At 44.9% G+C, this 20,565-nt stretch overlaps 2 protein-coding genes across 9 annotated transcripts in view; one reads left to right on the forward strand and one right to left on the reverse strand.

Moving 5' to 3' along the window:
- SLC31A2 (solute carrier family 31 member 2) overlaps positions 1–20,565 on the forward strand; it is a 989,995-nt gene that overhangs the window by 467,889 nt on the left and 501,541 nt on the right. The gene's annotated exons all lie outside the window — the stretch shown is intronic.
- CACNA1B (calcium voltage-gated channel subunit alpha1 B) overlaps positions 1–20,565 on the reverse strand; it is a 327,353-nt gene that overhangs the window by 189,409 nt on the left and 117,379 nt on the right. The window lies entirely within an intron of this gene.

The following is a 20,565-nucleotide window of genomic DNA, read 5'->3' on the forward strand; positions in this document are numbered from 1 at the left end:
CATGCAGCTCTGGGCACATTGCCACTGTACAGCTGCTGGTACACAAGAAATAGGTGCTGGAATGCACCAAAGAGGTTCCAGAACTCAGTTCTGGTGAGTTCCAGCTGAAGAAAAGCCCTGCACTTCACTACTTGTTACATCAGGGGACTTCCAAGGCTCTCCCAGACTGAGAGGACGGGAGCAATAGTCGGTCCAGTGGTCAAGAAGGCAGTTTTTGTACATGCTATAGAGGGAAGCGAGAGGCAGATGGGGCTCATGAACATGGGAGGGTAGCCCATCTAGGAGAAGGAAAACTAACACTAAACCTCCACTGCCTTGTGGGACATATTCAGGAGAAGAAAAAGCTAAGGAGTAAACCCTGCACAAATTCAGCATGGAATCCCTAAGGCCTTGTACACTTCCTTCCAGCAATTCCTGCAGTTAAGCTGGTGCCAAACATATTGCTCTGATTTCCTTGGGACCACATCAGTGAAGTTGAGAGGGGTGTCTTGTTGTCTGGGCAGCTCAGGACCTCCATACATACACACTGCCCAGGCTTGCCTCCCACGGATATTGCTTCAGTGCTGCTAATGCAGCATTTAGACCTCACGCCTGGAGGTACACTCTATTGTCACTTGAGACAGATGGGTGCCCACACCATGGGTGAGCAACCTCAGGCTTGATGGCTGAATAACAGCCCTCCAGACTTCTCTATCTGCCTCCTAGCTGGATCAGATTATTTCCAAGGTCCCCCTCAATCTCTGTGGGCAGTAGTCAATATTAGTCCTACTCACAGTAGACCCACTGGAATTGATGGCCATGACTCTCCGAGGGACATTTCAGCACATGGACATCCTGAGCAGCACATAGTTGGCGGCAACCTTATGGTTCTAAGGACCAGCTTCCATCCTCACCCATTAGAGGGTGATGGATAAGGGATCTTGTGCTGACTCCTGTCTCATTCACTAAGGGCTGGGAGCCATGAAGCAAAATCAATTTTTATGCCTTCCCTTAAAATACTTTAATGGTTTAATGCTTGGGTGACTTGTTTATGTCACTCAACTCCCAACCCAACCACAGAACTAATCAGATACAATGGAGATGGAAAATGGAAATACTTTCAATGCTCTGATGGTGTTTCACATTGTAAAACACTTGGGAGGCTCCGGACATCTGCATTGCATGGGGGGGGGGGGAGAATTACATCATGCATTTAAGAGTTACATACATCTCATTGATTTTACATATCACCTTGCTGCTTAAGAACAAACATTCTATTTAGAAAAATATTTGCTGTACTGGAGCTCACTCAATGCTGGCCATCTAATTTCTTGCCATGATCCACACACTACCACCAGTCAAACACACTCCTGTGATGGGCAAAAGCTGGTTCCACTATGAGGAGCGGAGTGCTCCTAGGTAAAATCAGGGATGGAGCAACTCTCCTATGAGGAGAGAAATGTGAGTAAGAGGTGACATGGCAGGAGTCCATAAAAGTATGAATGGCATGGTGAAGGTTAAGAGAGAAGTGCTTTTTGTCCCTCTGCCGTAATACTAGAATGCAAGGCCGTCCACTGAAACAGAATATTGGAAGATTCAGGATGGAGAAAAGGAAGAACTTACCGTATTTTTTGCCCTATAGGACACACTTTTCCCCCTCCAAAAATGAAGGGGAAATGTGTGTGCGTCCTATGGGGCGAATGCAGGCTTTCGCTGAAGCCTGCACAGCGCACCCCGGGCTTCAGTTCCCCAACCTGGTTTGGAGGCTGGCGGTGGAGAGAAGAGTGCTTCTCCCCGCCGCCAGCCCCACAAGCTCGGGGGACAGCGGGGAGGCAGAACGCCGCCATCCCGCTGTTCCCCGACCTGGTTTGGGCTTCAGGCAGATACCCGCAAGGCGTGGGAGCCTGGCGGGAAGTCGCGCCGGTCTCCCAAGGCTTGCGGAGAGCTGCCTGTTCTGGGGGCTGGGGTTGGGGGAAGCTCGGGCTTCCGCCGCTCCAGCCCCGCGCCTGGGAGGGAAATAATTTTTTTTCTTTATTTCCCCCCCAAAAAACTAGGTGCGTCCTATGGGCCGGTGCGCCCTATGGGGTGAAAAATACGGTATTCATAGGCGCATAAAATTTTTGCCAATACAGGGCTGCCTTCAGATGTCTTCTAAAAGTCTTATAGTTGTTGTTCTCTGGTGTGAGGGCGTTCCACAGGGCGGGTGCCACTACCGAGAAGGCCCTCTGCCTAGTTCTTGTAACCTCACTTCTTGCAGTGAGGGAACTGCCAGAAGGCCCTTGGAGCTAGACCTCAGTGTCGAGGCAGAACGATGGGGGTGGAGATGCTCCTTTAGGTATACTGGGCTGAGGCTGTTTAGGGCTTTACAGGTCAGCACCAACACTTTGAATTGTGCTCAGAAACATACCGTTAGCCAGTGTAGATCCTTTAGGACTGGAGCTACATGGCTCTGGCAGCTGCTCACTGTCACCAGTTTGGCAGCTGCATTCTGTATTAGTTGGAGTTTCCAAGTCACCTTGGAAAGCCCCAACATAGAGTGCATTGCAGGAGTCTAAGTGGAAGATAGCCAGAGCACGTACCACTCTGGCAAGACAGTGCATGGGCAGGTAGGGTCTCACCTGGTCCTTTAGAGGCAGTTACCTCATTCAGGGCCAGGATGTCCCCCACACCTGTCCACCCTCTGCCTCCCAAAAACAGTACTTCTGTCTTATTGGGAGTCAACCTCAATCCGTTAATTACCATCCATCCTTCAACTGCCTTCAGACACTCACACGGGATGTTCACCACCTCAGAGAGCAGCACAGCCATACAAGGCCTGTATGAGGCAAACCCTGCCCTCCACAACATCATTTCCTGCTAGCTCTGTGACTGATGGAGGAGATCCTGCCCAATAACAGGAATGTGCTCCACCCCAGAACATCCAGAGAGCACCGAAAGACAAAGATTCTCTGTTTAACGGTCACTGTTATATCAAATAATCTACTTGACCCAATGGTAATTTTTTGCTGTTTTTAAGATAGCCTCTGACTTAGAGAGAGCTAGACAAGGTTCTCTGAGGTTGTTCAGCTTTCCAGTGAACAGACAATTTACTTCATAGAATCATAGAACTGTAGAGTTGGAAGGAACCCCAAGGATCATCTAGTCCAACCCCTTGCAATGGGGGAGGACTGTAAGGGGATCGAACCCATGACCTTGATCAGCACCACTAGTCACATCAGATGCATTGGAGGGAAAGTGAAAATGCACTCTTACCCCCAAAGACTGTGTGACAAGACCACCTGGAAGAATTTTACCTTTATGATTTCTATATAATCATATATCCATATATAACCATATATCCTAATGGAGATTTTTTTTATCCATGTATCCTAATGATGTTTGAATCGCTAAAGCTTCAGCAGAGCAAAAGTTCTTAAATTTTAAAAAATTCAAAAAGTTGCCCTCTGCCCTATTTCTCTCTCCGCCCTGCTATTGTGCTTGAAGGAAACAATAAATCTGATGTGTTGGCATTTTTCTATAGGGAACCTACTCCAGGCGGCTTCTCGGGCTCACGAGAGGGGGGTGAGTTGGGGAACAGGAAAAAGCAGCCAGCCCCAATGCAATGTTCTAAGCCGATAGCAGGTGGGGGGGGTTATTCAGGTTTTAACAGTTAAATAGGTTTCTTTTCCTCTTCATTGCTGAAAATTAGGGTAAAGGGCAAATTGACGCACCATCTGAGAAAAGCAGAAGTATTCTTTACATGAGCAGAGGAAGAGCTTGTGCCCGCTCACTGATTTGATTTTGCTGCAATATATGAATATGTCGTGTTTTATGCTGATTGTACTCAGGTATAAAAACCCAATGTACAGGGGCTTCGGGCCCAGGCTCTGGAAACGATTCCACTGGGTCTTTATTGCTCAGCAATAAACTCTGCCTTCTTTTTCTCCACTGCTGCGTCTGTCGATTCTTGGACACATTTTGAGTGGGCAACAGGTATCCCTTATATGCTTGCAACAATTGGTGTATGCCTGTGAATACCAGGTGCTGGGAATCAAAACTAGGAAGAGCTCTGTCCCGCTTGTGAGCTTCAGAGCTTTGCAGGTTTGTTTGCCACTTCTGCTAATTAGCAAAGCTATTTACACATTATTTATTTCAGCTTATTCCCACACATAGCTCTGGGGTACACACACACAGACCTGACATATACAAAGAAGTAACATCCCAGTTGAACTCCACACAGAAGTAAATCCAGAAATCACCATGCATGCTGGGAACTTCCCAGGTGTTAATTTTTTATTTATTTTTAAGTGCAAATAACAAGCAGCTGTTACTCCATCTGAGGTGAGGAATCAACACCCTTCTTTGTACTTAAGAACGTAAATACATAAGAAGTTGCCTGCAGGGTAGAACTAAAAGATCCTTACATTTTTTCTGGGGGTAGGGCACCTCAGGCCCAAGAACTGGGTGTGGCCATGTAGCCCTCTCTTTCTGGCCCTCATGACTCTGCCCAGGCCACATACTCTTCCCAGCCAGACCTCTCATCTGCCCTGCTTTGCATACCCCCTCAGTGCTTTTGCCCAGCTGGAATAATGTGCCCTTGGACCTCTGATCCTGCTACATGCTTGCCTACATGGAGGGCAGAAAGGGAGATGTCAATGAGTGTAGAAACAGCCTATTGTAGAAAGGTACAATTTACATGTGTTGCTTTGCCCACTTTTAGCCTGTGTCTCCACCCAACATGGGCATGTGGGTCCTAGAAGATTGCTCAGAAGGGAATGTGGCCATCGGGCTGCAAAAAGTTCCCCTGATACAGTGGCTAACCAGATGTATCCAGGAAGCCAAAGGATATGACATGAAGGCAACTACTCTCTCCTGCTGTTGCGCCCAGAAACTGGTAGCCGGTAAACGGCACACCACCTTTGAACCTGGATAATTCCACGTGGCTATCATTGTGCATAGCCATGAATATGTCTAACCTAGCCTTCTCCGGGCTCTAGTCTTCTAGGTGGACTCCTGTCTTTGCCAGCCCTGGCCACCACAGCCAATGGTCAGAAATGCAGGGTGCTGCAGCCCAACGTTTTCTGGGTCTGCTTAAGAAAGATCTTAAGATAGGTAGTTAAACTATGGAGTTCACTCTCAAATGAAGTAGTGATGGCCACCAGCTTTAATGGTTTAGAAGAAGGTTAGACAAATTCATGGAGGAGGAGAAAGCTATCAATGTCTCCTAGCCATGATGGCTATGTTCTGCCTCTACGGTCAGTGGCAGTATATCTCTGAATACCAGTTACCAAGAGTCATAAGTGGGAAGAGAGTGCTGTTGAACTCAGATCCTATTGTCAGGCTTTCCAGAGGCATCTGGTTAGGCACTGTGAGTATAAGATGTTGGACTTGGTGGGCCTTTGATCTGATCTGGCAAAGCTCTTATGATCTTAGCCATGTGATCTGAGAGCAGGCAGATGCAACCATCTACTCCTGAAGAGATGTCAAGGGCCTGAGAGACGTGTTGGGGCAGCCCCATCTGCAACTCCCCTGCAGCTGCTTAAGACCTGTCTGCCCTGAGAGAACACAGGAGCAGGAAGGCCCAGGCCACAGAACTTCTGCCATCACCTTCCAGTCAACCGGAGAGGCCTCTTGTTACTCCACATCTGAAATCACTTATCTGTTTCCAAACTTTAAAACTGTAAATCGCCTTGGGTGCATTGGTATAAAGGACTCTGTAAGCACAATAAATGAATGAATAAAAACATTCAGAGTGATGCAGATTGGGGGACAGTGGTCTAATCCCCTCCAAAATGCATTTAAGCTAGTAGTTATTGCCACATACTTATTTGGAGAAAGGGCCATAGCTCAGTGGTAGAGCAATTGCCTTGCACACAAAAGGCCCAGGCTCAATCCCTGAAATCTTTACACAGTGCTGAGAATAGGACCCCTGTTTGAAATCCTGAAGAGCTGTTGCTGCTACTGAGCTGGATGGAATCAAGGCTTTGACTTATAAAACAGCTTCTTATGCTGTGGTGGCCAAATCCTTTAAATTAGTTCCCCCTAGCATGAGATGTTGTACTTGAAGTAGGATGAGTGCAGGTGCCGGGCAGGTCCCTGACCCGGTAGTCATTATAGGCGTCTGGGTTGTTCCTTATGTTTAGCATTCTTCTTGGGGAATTGTTTCCCTTTTGGCACAGAGGCAAGTCTGTGTACAAAGCCTTTCATTACAGGATTTGCTCCTTGCTGTCTTTGTTCCCTAAAATTGGCCTGAGCAATAATCTGAGTGTTTCTTCCCCCTTGCTTGTTTTTTAATAGGACTCCCAAAAGCTAGGTCCACGGTGACATTTTTTACTAGAGGATAATTTCTGGCATCCTCCGCTTAAAAACTTTGGCAACTTCAGTGTTCAGAGAAAGAGCCAAGTTTTCTCTTTGCTGCCCTGATTTTTTCCCCTTACCAATAAAGCTGCAAAAGATTTATCTAGAGTCAAGATTGGAGGCATTTTGTGGGCCACGGACTTTCTCAGCACAAATGCTCTGCTCAAAAGTTGTGAAAGTTTCACTGGTAAGTTATGATGAGCATTTGTAGGGCTATTTCTAGTTACAGGGGATAAATCCAATTAAGGGTGAACCTAACTAAATTATGCTGTCTGAAACAACACAAAAACTGAGACACGGCCATCTTTCAAAATTTATACTTCTCCCCTTTTTGAAATGCCATTCTCCTGCCAAGTAACATACATAAAAATGCACACATTAAGGTAAAGCATGCTAGGTCTCCTCCACCACCTCAACATTAAGGGCGCTTAGCCCCCTCCCAACAGATATTGGGGTCCAAAACACCTTGGCCCCATTGAGTTTGCACCCCAGTCTGAGGCCCAGGTCAGGAGTCTTGTTCATTACATGCTCCAGTGGCACCACCTAATCTGATCTGATGCTACACACTAGTACAGAGTAACACTGGTCCAGATTTTACTATTGAAACCTTGCAATACATACAGACAGGAATGGACATTTTACCAATGGCTACTTCGTCCATTAAGGAGCACAGGGCATTCTTGACATGGCAACATAAGGCCAGCAGGCCCCTGACAGGGGTTCCTGACCAGTTTAACCCTCCAAAGCCCAGGGCAAGTGTATCCGACTGCCTCCCCCCCTGACATCACCATCTGGAAAAGCATGTCTAGGGGTCATTGGATCTGAACTGTTTACATACACTAATATCACATCCTATAGAATTCTATCACAATTCTATCCAACCAGCACAATTGGAATGAATTTCAGGAACCAAATGCTTTTTCTGTGCAGCCTGAGCAGGAGCAGTGAACAACATAATAGTTAATTGAGGTAGCTTGTCTTCTCTTATCCCACCCCACTGCCCTGCTCACAGCTGTGAAAAAGATTCTTATGTTATGAATGGTCCATGTCAACATTAAGAAAAAGGAGGTAGGAATAGGCCAATATATATGTGGATGGTCCCTGGATCAAGTGACTTTTCATAGAATCTTAGAGTTGGAAGGGACCCAAGAGTCATCTAGTCCAACCCCCCACAATGCAGGAATCTCAGCTAAAGCATCCATGACAGATGACCATCCAACCTCTGTTTAAAAACCTCCAAGGAAGGAAAGTCCACCATCTCCTGTGAGAACCTGTTCCACTGCCAAACAGCTCTTACTATCAGAAAGTTTTTCTGAAAGTTTAGTCAGAATCTCCTATCTTGGAGCTTGAAGCCATTGGTCCGAGTCTTACCATCAAGGGCAGGAGAAAACAAGGAAGCTCCCTCTTCCATGTGACAGCCCTTAAGATATCTGAAGCTTGGGGTTTTCTAACATCTGCACCTCCTGTTCTTGAGTCTTTCCTACTTGTCTGTTGGAGCTTATTTTGATATTGTTGCTCAGCTCTGTCAAGAAACTCTGCATGTTTTCCTGTTGGTCAATGTATGGCTAGGTGGGCCTCAAGCTGCTGGACCTTCTCTTCCAGCAACACAACCAGCTTGCACTTGCTACAAGTGTACTGTTGCTTGTTCTCCAACAGAAAGAAAAACATGGCACAGGTGTTGCAGGTCACTACAGCAGCTCCCTCACCCTCCATGTCTCCTGGTCCTATGCACACTGAGAGACAGAACTCTGAGCCTCCCCCGCTAAACACCTTCACAAATGCCCCTGATTGCGAGCTCTGTTCATGAGCTTCCAGAATCTGCACTGAGCTAAGTTTGACCTAGGTCAAGGCTGTCATCTGAACCAGCTGGATGTTTAACTGATAATCAATCCCAGTCAGTCCATCCTTTGAAAAATAAGACTTTAGAGCTGACTTGCCCCAAAATGGCAACTAGACATTCTGTTTTGGCAACTGTAACCTTGGTTTAAGGAGCCATTTAGCACCAAGTTTACATATCTGGGTTTCTAACACTGGTTGGTGACCCTTGGTTTAAGGTCTGGGAGTACTAGGTTCAGCAGCTCACTGAAAAGGATGACCATACAGTAGCCCAAAGGTGGCCATTGTGAGCCCCAGCCATTCCTACCAGTAGCACTCTGCAAACAAACAAAAACCAAGGTGTGCTCTCCGAGGAGAAGGCCAGTGGAGGCTGGTGCAAGACGACAAATGGGTCATTGTCCCATCTATGTGCATCTGCCCTCAGCCAGCGCCCACTTACCTGCCTCCTTATTTACAACCAGTCCAGACAGCAGCTGCACTCAATGTCATCTTCATCCTCCCACTAAGTCTCTTTTAAAAAATGTTGATATTTATGCAAAGATATACAGAAATACATACCCATTACAAAGTATCTTTTTATAATAAACTGATATAAAACAGATAACTTAATCTAAAAAAGAACAAAGTCAGAAGGAAGAAAATAGAAGAAAATGAGAAATCTAAAGGAGGGGAAAGCAAGAGAGACGGATAAGAAAGAAAAAACTAAAGAAAGCTAGAGTAGAATAAAAGGACTTCTGGCTGTCTGCACCTTCATTCTTTAGAATTCAACCATTCTATCTTTTATAAGCCAGTATTTTTTCTTCAAATCCAGATATTACAAGTTCATTTTCTCTTTCACGCAAAAAATCCACAAGAAATTTCCAATCCTTAACAAATGTTAGCGATTAATTAAGTATGTTAGCTTAGCCCTCTCAGCTAAGGTCAGTAATTTTTATCAGCCATTCTTCTATAGTGGATAAGGCTGTATCTTTCCATCTTTGTGCATAGAGCAGTCTCGCCACAGTAATCATATATTGGAGTAATCTTCCATAATCCTTTTCTAATTGTATGTCTATAAGCCCTAAAAGAAATAGTTCTGACTGCAATTGGATATTAATCTTTAAAATTTGCTGTATCAATGTACGTATTTACATCCAATATTTTTAACCATCTTCTGCTGCTGCTGCTGCTGCTGCTGCTGTTGATAAATTTGTATACGCATCTCCATCAGGCATGATAAAATGCCCCTTCATATTCTTTCCCCCCCCCTTGTCATTTCCAGCAAACATTTTAAACATTTTTATACATTCTAGATAGTTTCTCAAGAGTTAAATACCAATGATACTCCTCCCCCTAAGTTTCACTGTTGCCTCTTAGAGAACTCAATAGGTAGAAGGATGGTGACAAAATTAGAATTAGTTGGCTCCACATGTTATTGGCTTTGGCTGAACCTGTCTTTTGTGCTAGTGCAACCTATTGTTGGTCTCCCTGTCTTCCACCCAACCAGTTCCAATTGGCACAAGCCGCCACCGAGAGCCAATAGCTTGCTTGGGTAGATGGAACCACTCCAGTCCCTGATACCATTTCCAATCTAAGCGAATGCTTTGCCTGTCATTTTCTCTATTCATGCTTCCTTCTAGCCATCTTCTCTGGAAAGAGGAGGGTACAAGGAAGAGCATGGCCTACAGAGAGAGAGCAGAGTCTTGAGAGGGCAGGTCCCCCCCCCCCACTTTCACATCTACAGAAGAAGCAAGAACATCAGTCACCCGGTGTCCAGTAACCATGCTAAGCAGCAAAAGGGGCTTTAGCCAAAGAGGACTGCAACGAATCACATTCAGAAAGGATGCTGGAATAGAACAGGTCCCCTGGGGCAGGTGAGCAATTGCCAGTCAGCCTGCAAGGTGGCTGAACTAATTGCATGTTCCTTCCATGCTTTTATTTATTTAAATAAATGGAAAATTTAAACTGCCAACCACTGAGGCTGTGCTGAACTCTATTTTGTGGGCAGCAATACTAAAAACAAACAAATCCACTGCTGATGTTAGTCCCTGAAGGATTTTACTATTAGAGGGAGTTCATTGTCAGTCTGGACTGTTAGCAAGACCAGAATTCTGGCTCACAAACAAGGAAGCCTGGAGGAACTGGCAGGATGCAAATACAAAGGTGAAGTATGGGTTACCGGCACCCAGGGTGGGGCAAATGTTGCACCCTGTTGGTTGACTGGGCAGCTGGGGTGGAGGTGTACACTGGCTGGGGCCTTCCCCCCTCCTCAGGTGCTTTCCTGCCTTCCTCCCACTTTGCAGGGTGACGGTGGTGGTCTCGGGGACTGGAGCGGCACCATCTAACCAAGCAAGTTTTTAGTTCAGTCAGTAGAGCATGAGACTTCTCAGGGTTCTGGGTTTGAGCCCCATGTTGGGCAAAAGATTCCTGCATAGCTGGAGGTTGTACTAGATGGCCCTCGCAATTCCTTCCAACACTACAGTTCTATGGTTCTCATTGGTGGTTAGTGCCTATTGGAACTTGTAGGGTGGAAGGCAGGGAGACCAACAGTAGCTGGTGCCAGAACCAAAGATAGGCTCAGCAAGAGCCAATGAAAGGTAGAGCCAGCTAATTCTAGTTTTGTCCCCATCTTTCCCTGCTGAGTTCTGTAGGGGCAACCCTGAGACTAAGGAGGAGGAGGCTGACAGCCAGGGCCAAACCCTTAGACAGATTTGCAAAGAAGGAAGCAGGCAGGCAGGTGCTGGCTGAGAGCAGACTGATGTTAGTGGGATAGCATTTCACATGTCCTAACAGATCAGCCTCCACTGTTGGTTCTCCTTAATGGGAAAAGGCTGTAAAAGCTTTCCGTTTAGGTCAAGAATTTGTCAGGCCAATAACAGTCTGTCCTGGCTTTTAGCATGTTCTCTAGCTTTGACCTCCCAGTTCTTATCTTTGACTCAAGTCCTGTTTTTCCACATCCTGAGTCTGTCCCCCTCTCCCCATAACTACTGATGCCTCAATTCTAAGACAATTAAGCTACTGGGCTAATCATGATATGAACAGCATCAGGATTAGTGAAGAAAGCTAGAATACCCCACACACACACACACACACACACACACACACACACACAAACTGTCAAGCTCCTGAATTCTAACTGGACCAGCCCAATGGATAAAGCAAGGTTTTGCTCAATCAGGAATGTAGGGCACACAAGAAAGAGAGATAAGTCCTTCATCTGCAGCACAGCAGAGGTTATTCCAAACTCCCAGAGCAGCACGATGGAAGTCCCATCTGCCATCCATGCAAGTAGCTGAAGATGAATTTGCTAATAGTGCTGTCAGAATTTATCATCTTGTAAACATGGCTAATGGGCAAAGACAAGCTCTATAAATTTCCAGACAAACACAAGTATTAAATCAGGTATTAAAGAAAAAGAAAACAACCCACAACTATAAATACTAAATTGGGGCATGAGGTTGACACTGTCTGTCCTGAATCCATCCCGGCTAATGTGATTTAAGTTTTGCCAGCATGCCAGCTGCAGGGAGAGAAAGGAAGGAGTCTTGACAAGAGGAACAACAAAGAAAGTGCCCAATGAAAATGCAGAAGGGGTGGGAAAACCTTTGTACCCAAGGGCCACATCCCCTTCTAACAATTTTTATGGGGGCAGCAGACTAGGGGTGGGATGGTCCAGAAGCATAAGTGGGTAGAATTTAATTTTATATTTGTACAGTAAGGTTTTTATACAAACACAAACACACACACACCCCTCTGTCTTCAATCCAAACAAGCAAAAAAGCATGCTTAGAGTTCCTTCCTTCCTTCCAGGCAAAAATACTCAGTGAGTTGCAAAGCAAGGCTGGTGAGGGGTGTGGCCTGAGGAGAGTCTCAAGGCTGAGACAGAAGAAACCTGGATGCCCAGATGTAAGACGCATAGGCTGGTTTTAGGGTCTCCTTCTCCCACCATATTAATCCTACATGGATTCCTCAACACCTCCTGCTTCTTTACTAAATACACTAAGATGGAACCACTTCTTCTAAAATGGGTTGAGGCCATTTGTGTCCTTCCATCATTTTGACTCCTCAGAATCTGCCTTCAGCCGGAACAAACAAAAAGAACATATGAAGAGCCTGCTAAATCAGGCCAATGGCCTATCTAGACCAACATTGTGTTCTCAAACCAATCCTGCAAGAAGGACCCAAACACAAAAGCACTCTCACCTCCTGTGGTTTCTGGCAAGTCGTATTCAGAAGCATTATGGGTTCTTGCCATGGAGGCAGTGCATAGTCTTTGTGGCTAATAGACAAAGTGTTGGTGATGACCTTTAAAGCCCTAAACAGCCTTGACCAAGTATACCTGAAGGAGCGTCTCCACCCCTATCATTCAGACCAGACACTGAGGTTCACCTCCGAGGGTCTTCTGCTGGTTCCCTCACTGTGAGAAGTGAAGCTACAGGGAACCAGGCAGAGGGTCTTCTTGACACTGGCACCCTCCCTGCAGAACACCCTCCCATCAGATGTTAAGGAGATCAAGACTACACAACTTTTAGAAGACATCTGAAGACAACCTTGTAGTGGGAAAAGTTTTATGTTTAATTTTTTATTATGTTTTTATATATGTTGGAAGCTGCCCATAGTGGTTGAGGCAACTCAGCCAGATGGGTGGGGTATAATTTTTTTTTGAAAAAAATTGTTGTTGTTATTGTTAGCCAGTTTTATTTAACATTTCTTACATTTTTTCCTGTAGAGAGAGGCTCTATTTCCCAACATGACCCAGCCAGCAAATGAAGTGCTTTTGCTCCTGTCAGGCAGATGGAAATAATTACACTGGCTCCTCGTATAACCCCTTTTCCATTGCAGAGCTGGCATTTTAAGTACATAAGGAGAGCCTGGCTCCTGGATTGTGTTAAATGGCCCATCCAGTCCAGTATCCTCTTCTCACAACAGCCACGCAGATGCCCATCAGAAATCCACAAGCAACATTTGAGTACAGCAGCATGTCTCCTCATTTGGGAGTTCTGATACTGATAGGCATACTACCTGTAACATTGGGAGGAGAACACAGCCATCACAGCTACATTGATAGCCTATCCTCCATGATTTTCTCCAATCCTCTTTTAAAGCCAACTAAGGTTAGTGAGGGACACGGGTGGCGCTGTGGGTTAAACCACAGAGCCTAGGACTTGCCGATCAGAAGGTCGGCGGTTCAAATCCCCGTGACAGGGTGAGCTCCCATTGGTCTATCCTTGCTCCTGCCAACCTAGCAGTTCGAAAGCACGTCAAAGTGCAAGTAGATCAACAGGTACTGCTCCGGCGGGAAGGTAAATGGCATTTCTGTGCACTGCTCTGGTTCGCCAGAAGCGGCTTAGTCGTGCTGGCCACATGACCCGGAAGCTGTATGCCGGCTCCCTTGGCCAATAAAGTGAGATGAGCGCTGCAACCGCAGAGTCGGTCATGACTGGACCTAATGGTCAGGGGTCCCTTAGCTTTTTAAGGTTAGTGGTTTAATCAAAAAATAGTGGAGAGTACTGCGACAATTCTACATGTGCAAATAGTACTCAATGCAGGATCACATAAAACCACAGTTCACAAATTATCATGAATGCACAATAAAGGGGGCATCTGGAAACCCTTCCAGAGTGAAAACTACAACCATTAGGAGGTGTCAGTACATTAATACACCCCGGCACTAACAAGGATGAATGATACAAAATTCATTCACCTTGGTGCTCTTGCAGACCTACTAAGCTGCCGTATTCATGAGACTGCCTCCCTGCCACTATTAAGCTTTAATTCACCATCAGGAATTATAGGCTGGCTAAGAACTGTTTCCTTTATCTTTCTCCCTCTCCTCCCACTGCCTTTTTTTTAACCGCCTAACATGTTAATTAAGAATAAATTACTATCAAAGCAAACATCAGTTGCTGCTGGAGGAGGGTGGCATAAAAAGCAGGGGAGGTCCACAGCTCAGTGGTAAAATCTCTGCTTTACACGCAGAAGGCCCTCAGTATCTCCAGGCAAAGACTCATCTCTACAACTCCAGAGAGGCAATGTGAGTTAATGCAGAAACCATGGAGCTGATTGGCCAGAGGCCTGACCCAGTACTAGGTGGCTTCCTGTGTTTCTGTTGTGAGGTATACAGCCTCATATAACCAACATGCTTAACTCTAATGAATGAAGGGGTTAAGACCACAGAGATCACATGTCTGCCTTGCCAGCTAGGTCACTCCCCTTCACCTTGGAAGGAAGGCTTACTTTGTTCTCTCACATCCCACCATGGGTCATTCCATATCAATTGATCTAAAAGTCAATTTTTAAAAAATAATAATTCACACCCTCAAAAATGGGATGAGATGAAAAATTAAAATTTTAGATTTAAACTTAGTTTTGATCACTCAACAAGTGTAGAAATTATAGAAAATATTAAGAAATTTAGATGACATGAGGTAAAAAAGTTTGGATCACTTCATATGAAATGACTCCCACAGGAACACTACCAGAAAGGAAGTCTAAGCTATATGCTCCAAGCTTAGACCATGTGGCTTAAGCTATCTCTGTGTTTCTATACAAAAAGTTCAGAAACATTTGCCATTTTAGAACCTCAGTTACACTGCCCGTCTTTTCTTGCTGCTGTGTGGAAAAGAATATCAATCTGACCTTTGAAGAGTTTGTAAGTAAACAATTTTGAGCTTACCAAATGTGTAGTCACTTTCTATGTCTAGAAAATTGGGGAACTTTGGAAGCAATATAGAAGGGGATATTTTAAAGGTCTGACAGCCTATATTTCTATGTTTTACTTTGCTGCATGTATTATGATTTCAAATCTCTGCTAAGGCTCCCTCGCCAAAGAGTACTAACTGCAGACCTGGATCTAGACATCCAGGGAATTCTTTTTTTATTTCCCTATGCCTATTTTATTTTCAACTAAATTGCAAAAAAGACCACCCAATTTCTGTTTCATCCAGCCTTTTATTCAGGACCACGAGGAGCAAAATCTTAACTTTAGTTTATTTGAAATGCAGTAGCATATCTGACAGACTGCAATGTGAACATGCAGGTTAAATTGAATGTCTATAGACTTTTCTGAACATGGTCTGCTCCTACTTATGGAGTAGTACTACACAAAATGATCCAAGGGTTTTCTGGTTCTTAGGAAGCTCAGTAGGAGTGCACTTGCTTTTCTTGCAGAATGTCCCACTTTCAACCCCCGGCATTTCCAGGTAGGACTGGGAAGTACCTCCATCTGAAATCCTGGAGAGCTGCTGCCAGCCAGTGTAGTCAATGCTGAGCTACATGGGTCTGACTCAGTTTAACACCACTTCCTATTATCCTAATTTAAACCATTTAAAACCATCCTACAACCCAGCAAAAGGGAATTTTATACAAAAATGATGCAACACCAGATGGATTGTGGTAAAAAGGTCTGGGAGAACAAGAAGGTCTTCTCAAAGCACCTAAAAGACTATGGCATGGACACCAGGTGAACCTCCCTAGGCAGAGCATTGCGTGGCGAGTTTCCACCCCCAGTGGAAATAATGACACAATTATTAAGGTTAATGGGCCAAATAAGGCCACAACTTTTATTGGTTACAGGTGATGAGCGGTATTGGCTTAGGCATTGGTCCTAACCGGCTATATCCAACTTCAGCCCGTCTGCTAGAAGTCCAGGAAGGGTTAACCACCAGTAGGGGGAGTCCTGCTGATGCACATCAACTAGGAACTCCCCAGGGTCACCGCTAGGAGGCGTGCCTTAGGCCCTCACCTCTCCAGGCTTTGGACAGGGCCACGCCCCCCAGAATCCTTTATCAGACTACCCTTCAATATGTGGGGCAGGTGATGGCATAACCTCCCCTCTTCCATCAACAGAGCAATACCAATGCCTAACCGCCAATAACAAGAAAGTTGTGACGATTTGCTACGCGGTAGGCGAAAGCCAAGTGGCTGGTGCATATTTGCCAAGTGGAAAAATTCCTACCAAGCCCCTCAACGGCGACCAACCAAGGTCCATAGCAAGGTCAAAGAATGAAAACCTTATAGGGCGGGAGGGTGGGAAAAGCAGGAACAGCTGGTAAGCGGCAAAGAGGAAGATCCCCAGCCGCGTCCTGCTTTAAATAAGGCAGGCCACACCCCCAGAGCCAGCCGATTGGCTGGCCAGGAGGTGACACAGCCGGGAATCCCCCCAATCGCGCGGGGGCTGGATTCCAGCCGCAGCGTGTGTGGTGGGACCGTGAAGCCCGCAACTCCACCTCCTCTGAAGGGCGGAAGTGGCTTTCCAGAAACTTGGCACCACTGCTAAGGCTGTCTCCCTAGTAACTCTACATTAGGTGCAGGAACCTAGAGAAGGGCATCTCAAGATCAGTCCAACTTACTTGCTTCCCATAGGCATCTGGTCGGCCACTGTGAGAACAGGATGTTGGACTAGGTGGGCCTTTGGCTTGATCTAGCAGGGTTCTTCTTAAGTTATAGATGCTCCTGAGCATGTCCATCTGTCGGCATACATGGGTTGTGTAATTTCCTAAGCCTCCCACCCCAGTTTATTGAATTGGGAAGCCTAGGAAGTGGCAAATCCTACCCACACTGGTCTTTGGTATGATCTAGCTGGGCTTTTCTTACGTTCTTAATACATGCTGTTCTTTTGAAATCTAAATTCTATGGTGGTTATATTTTACCTCCACTGTCAGAGGTAGCTGCTGGGAATTACAAGTGAGGGGTGCGCTCTTGTATTCAGTTCCTGCCCATACATGTGGATTTTCCATTGGGGCATCTGGTTGGCCACTGTGAGAACTAGACTAGATGAAGTGCTGGACAAGATGAGCTTTTTGCCCTGATCCAGCAGGGCTCTTCTACTGTTCATACCTGGCCTCGTATAGATAGGAGAAAGTTATCCATCATTTAACCTGGTCCCAAATGATTTAGGGCTTCAGAAGTTAAAATCAGCACTTTGACATGGGTTTGGAAATTTATTGGTGGGTTTAAAAAAAGTTGTGGGCACTCTCATGGTGGATAAGCTTTTGCAATAAGTAAAATTTGGACTGCAAATAAAACATTATCTTACAAAATTAGTGACCATTAATAGAGTTCTTGGAAAATGCAAAATTTAGTTGCATTCAACCACATATTTACATGAGAATATCTGCTTATTAGTAGAGATATGTGATTTGTTCTTGATTACTAATCACTGACAGAGACTAATTAATGGTATGAGGGGGGGAAGGGTGGTTTTGTTTTATACTGAAACTTTAGAACAGTCAAGAACCTGTCCAAAAATATCAGTGTGTCCAATGAGTAGCAACTTCATTTAGTTTTCCCATGCTTCCCATGTTGTGCAATTCTAAACTGTGTTACTTACTGAAAGTATAGAACCAGATGTTTGGTGGGTGGAGTGGGAGAGGGGTTAGCAGATTTCCCAACAACAACAATTCCCAACAACAAACCAACCAAATAGAAAGCATCTCATTGCTTACACCCTGTATCCTTGGCCGAGTCGCCATAGGAGTTGGTAGTTCTTACCTACTCAACAGCAGCAATTCATTTATGATGATAAAAGCTGCTCAACAGTGGAAGAGGCTCCCTGGAAAGGTGGTGGACTCTCCTTCACTGGAGGTTTTTAAACAGATGTTGGATGGCCATCTGTCAGGGATTCTTTAGCTGCAAGGGATGGACTAGATGAGCCTTGGGGTCCATTCCATCTCTACAGTTCTATGATTCTATCAATCTGCCTTAGTTCAGTAATGAACAGGTGCAAAGACAGGAGTCCTTTAAGGGCATTTACAAGGATGAAGCATGACCTGCCTAAAAATGAAGTGAAGGGGAGGAGGTTTTGGCCTAAAAAGAATAAAGTGTTATTCGTCCTGTGTGCAAAACAGAAACCAATCCAGCGAGTATGATCAGTCCACAAATGATAGATGATTAACCACATTTATCTTCTCATACACACTGAACAAAACGGGGTGGAATAGCACAATGACAACACAACTTGCATAATTAGTTACATAAATTATGAAAGTTGCACAGTTGGACCTGAGATTTGATAAATATGTTTCTGAAATAAGAAGAATTGCAGCATAACAGAAGCAGCGCTGCATGTGATGAATACAGGATGAAAAGAAAAGTGGTGCCTTCTTACAATTCCAGCTGCTGCTACTTTATAGGGCTCAGTCTCAGCGTGGTGGTTGCTGTAACAACAGCAGAGAACTGTTCTCCTAAGCCACTGCCTAATGCCCAGGCTTATGCCTGGTCCTGCCCTGCCCTGCCCTGCCCTGCCCTGCCCTGCATCCAGCATGAGCCTTGCTTTGTACCAGATGTTAACTCACCTGAGCTCAGTACTTGCGTCACGACAGTGGCCTTTGGAGCAAATCAATTCAAAGAAACTTCTTTTTAAAAAGCTAATCCACAATTAAGTGCTGCTACTTAACCCAACGAAAGCTTGCCAAGAAACAGAAGGTAGAGCTGAAGAAATTCACTCACAATTTGACAGCATTTGCACATCTTGGGAACAGCCAGATCTGTCATATGCCCCAAAATTATTTCTTGGCATACAAAACAACTTCCAGCAACTTCATTTCCAGAATAACTACTAAATTGGCCATTTCTTCTAAACCATACACTTAGGGACAAAACAAATAGCAGCAGAATCCTTATAGCCAATATCTTTGTGAGTCTGTGATTTTTAAATAAGACCCCCTTCTAACTTGTTGACAGTATGTTGGTGTCACTGACAAATGTAACTGCATTTAAAAAAAACAACAACAACTAAGGTGCCAAAGCATATTATGGACTGGTTTCCAATAGCCCTTTATGGTAGTTTTTGGGGAGCACAATGCTAAATAAGTTCAGAGAGGAAAGGAAAGATTGTCCAATGCTGCATACCAAGTCTTGCTATTTTGCACCAGCCACTGCAAAGGCCATAACTCTGGGACAGGGTATCCACTTTGCATTTTTGCACACATGTTGTGGTTGGAGAACTGCACCCCAAAGTGCAAACTTCAAAGGATAGCTGTGTTCTGGTGCACGTATAGTTTCAGAAAATGAGAATTAGGTAGTTTTGCAATAAAGTAAGAACCAAGTAGAGGTTTTCCCCCATCCCTTAGAATATCAGAAAGGTAAAGCTTCAGGGTTATATTTAAGTTCTATCCACAATAGACCCAGTGGAATTAACATACCTGTCATGGAGAAAGTGGATAGAGAAAAGTTTTTCTTTCTCCCTCGCTCATAACATTAGTGGACATCTAATGAACCTGAATGTTGGAATATTCTTGACAAGGCACAAAGTTAAACTATGGAACTCACTACCATAGGAGGCAGTGATGGTCACCAACTTGGATGGCTTTAAAAGAGGATTATACAAATTCATGGTGGATATAGCTATCAGTGCCTACTAGCCGTCATGGCTATGCTCTGCTTCCACAGAGGCAGAAGGCTTCTGAAAAACAGCTGCCAAAAGAAACCCAACAACAACAAACCACACAGGAGGGGAGAAGGTACTTGTGCTCAAATCCTGTTTTGTCAGTTTCCTACAGACATCTGGTTGGCCACTATGAGAGCAGGAGCTAGATGGGCCCTTGGCCTGATCCAGCAGGGCTCTTCCTATATTCTTATTTGCCTTTTTGTGTGTTGATGCTGCTGCAAGAGAGTGGATGGGGGTGATCTTGTATTGCAATAAGTGGACCGGACCCTTCAAGACCCATTCCTGAATGCATCTCTCTAAAATCCTATGTCACTCTCTGGCTGCAAGCACAGAAGTTATTGCAGGAATGTTTATTCCCCTCCCCCCAACACACACACACACACACACAAAATACCGCTCATCACATCACCATTTCAAGAATGGAGCTCTCCACCCCAGTGTTTTCATCTGAAAGCCCTTTTGCCTCATCAATGTTTCAGTTTCCCTGCCTGCAGCATAAATCACGTCTCAGTCTTGCTAGAAAGCTTTCTTCAGCTGCAATTTCTTCAGGCTGAGATATAGTGACTGCCACAAGGTAACCCACCAACCTTCCTGGCTGAGTGAAGATTTGAACCCTGGTCTCTAAATTCATAGTTTCATATAATTGTAGAGTTAGAAAGGACACCAATGGTCATCTACTTCAACCCCCTGCAATCATAGCTAAAGAGTCCTTGAAAGGTGGTCACCCAGCCTCTGTTTAAAATCTCCAATGAAGGAGAATCTACCACCTTCCAAAAAAAAATCCATTCCACTGCCAAACAGCTCTTGTTGTCAGAAAGTTCTTCCTAATGTTTAGTTGGCATCTGCTTTCTTGTCGTTTGAATCCATTGGTTCAGATCCTACACTCTCGAGCAGCAGAAAACAAAGTTGCTTCACTGGCCTGATCCAGTAAAACTCTCCTTATATCATCTGCATTGTCTTGATAATTATCTTAGGTATACTGGGAGGGAGGGAGGGAGGTTAAATGGTAAACAGTTTTGTGGATATTAGAATGTTTTATGATTAAC

The sequence above is a fragment of the Podarcis muralis genome, chromosome Z (assembly GCF_964188315.1).
Source record: "Podarcis muralis chromosome Z, rPodMur119.hap1.1, whole genome shotgun sequence".
Classification (NCBI taxonomy): Eukaryota; Metazoa; Chordata; class Lepidosauria; order Squamata; family Lacertidae; genus Podarcis; species Podarcis muralis.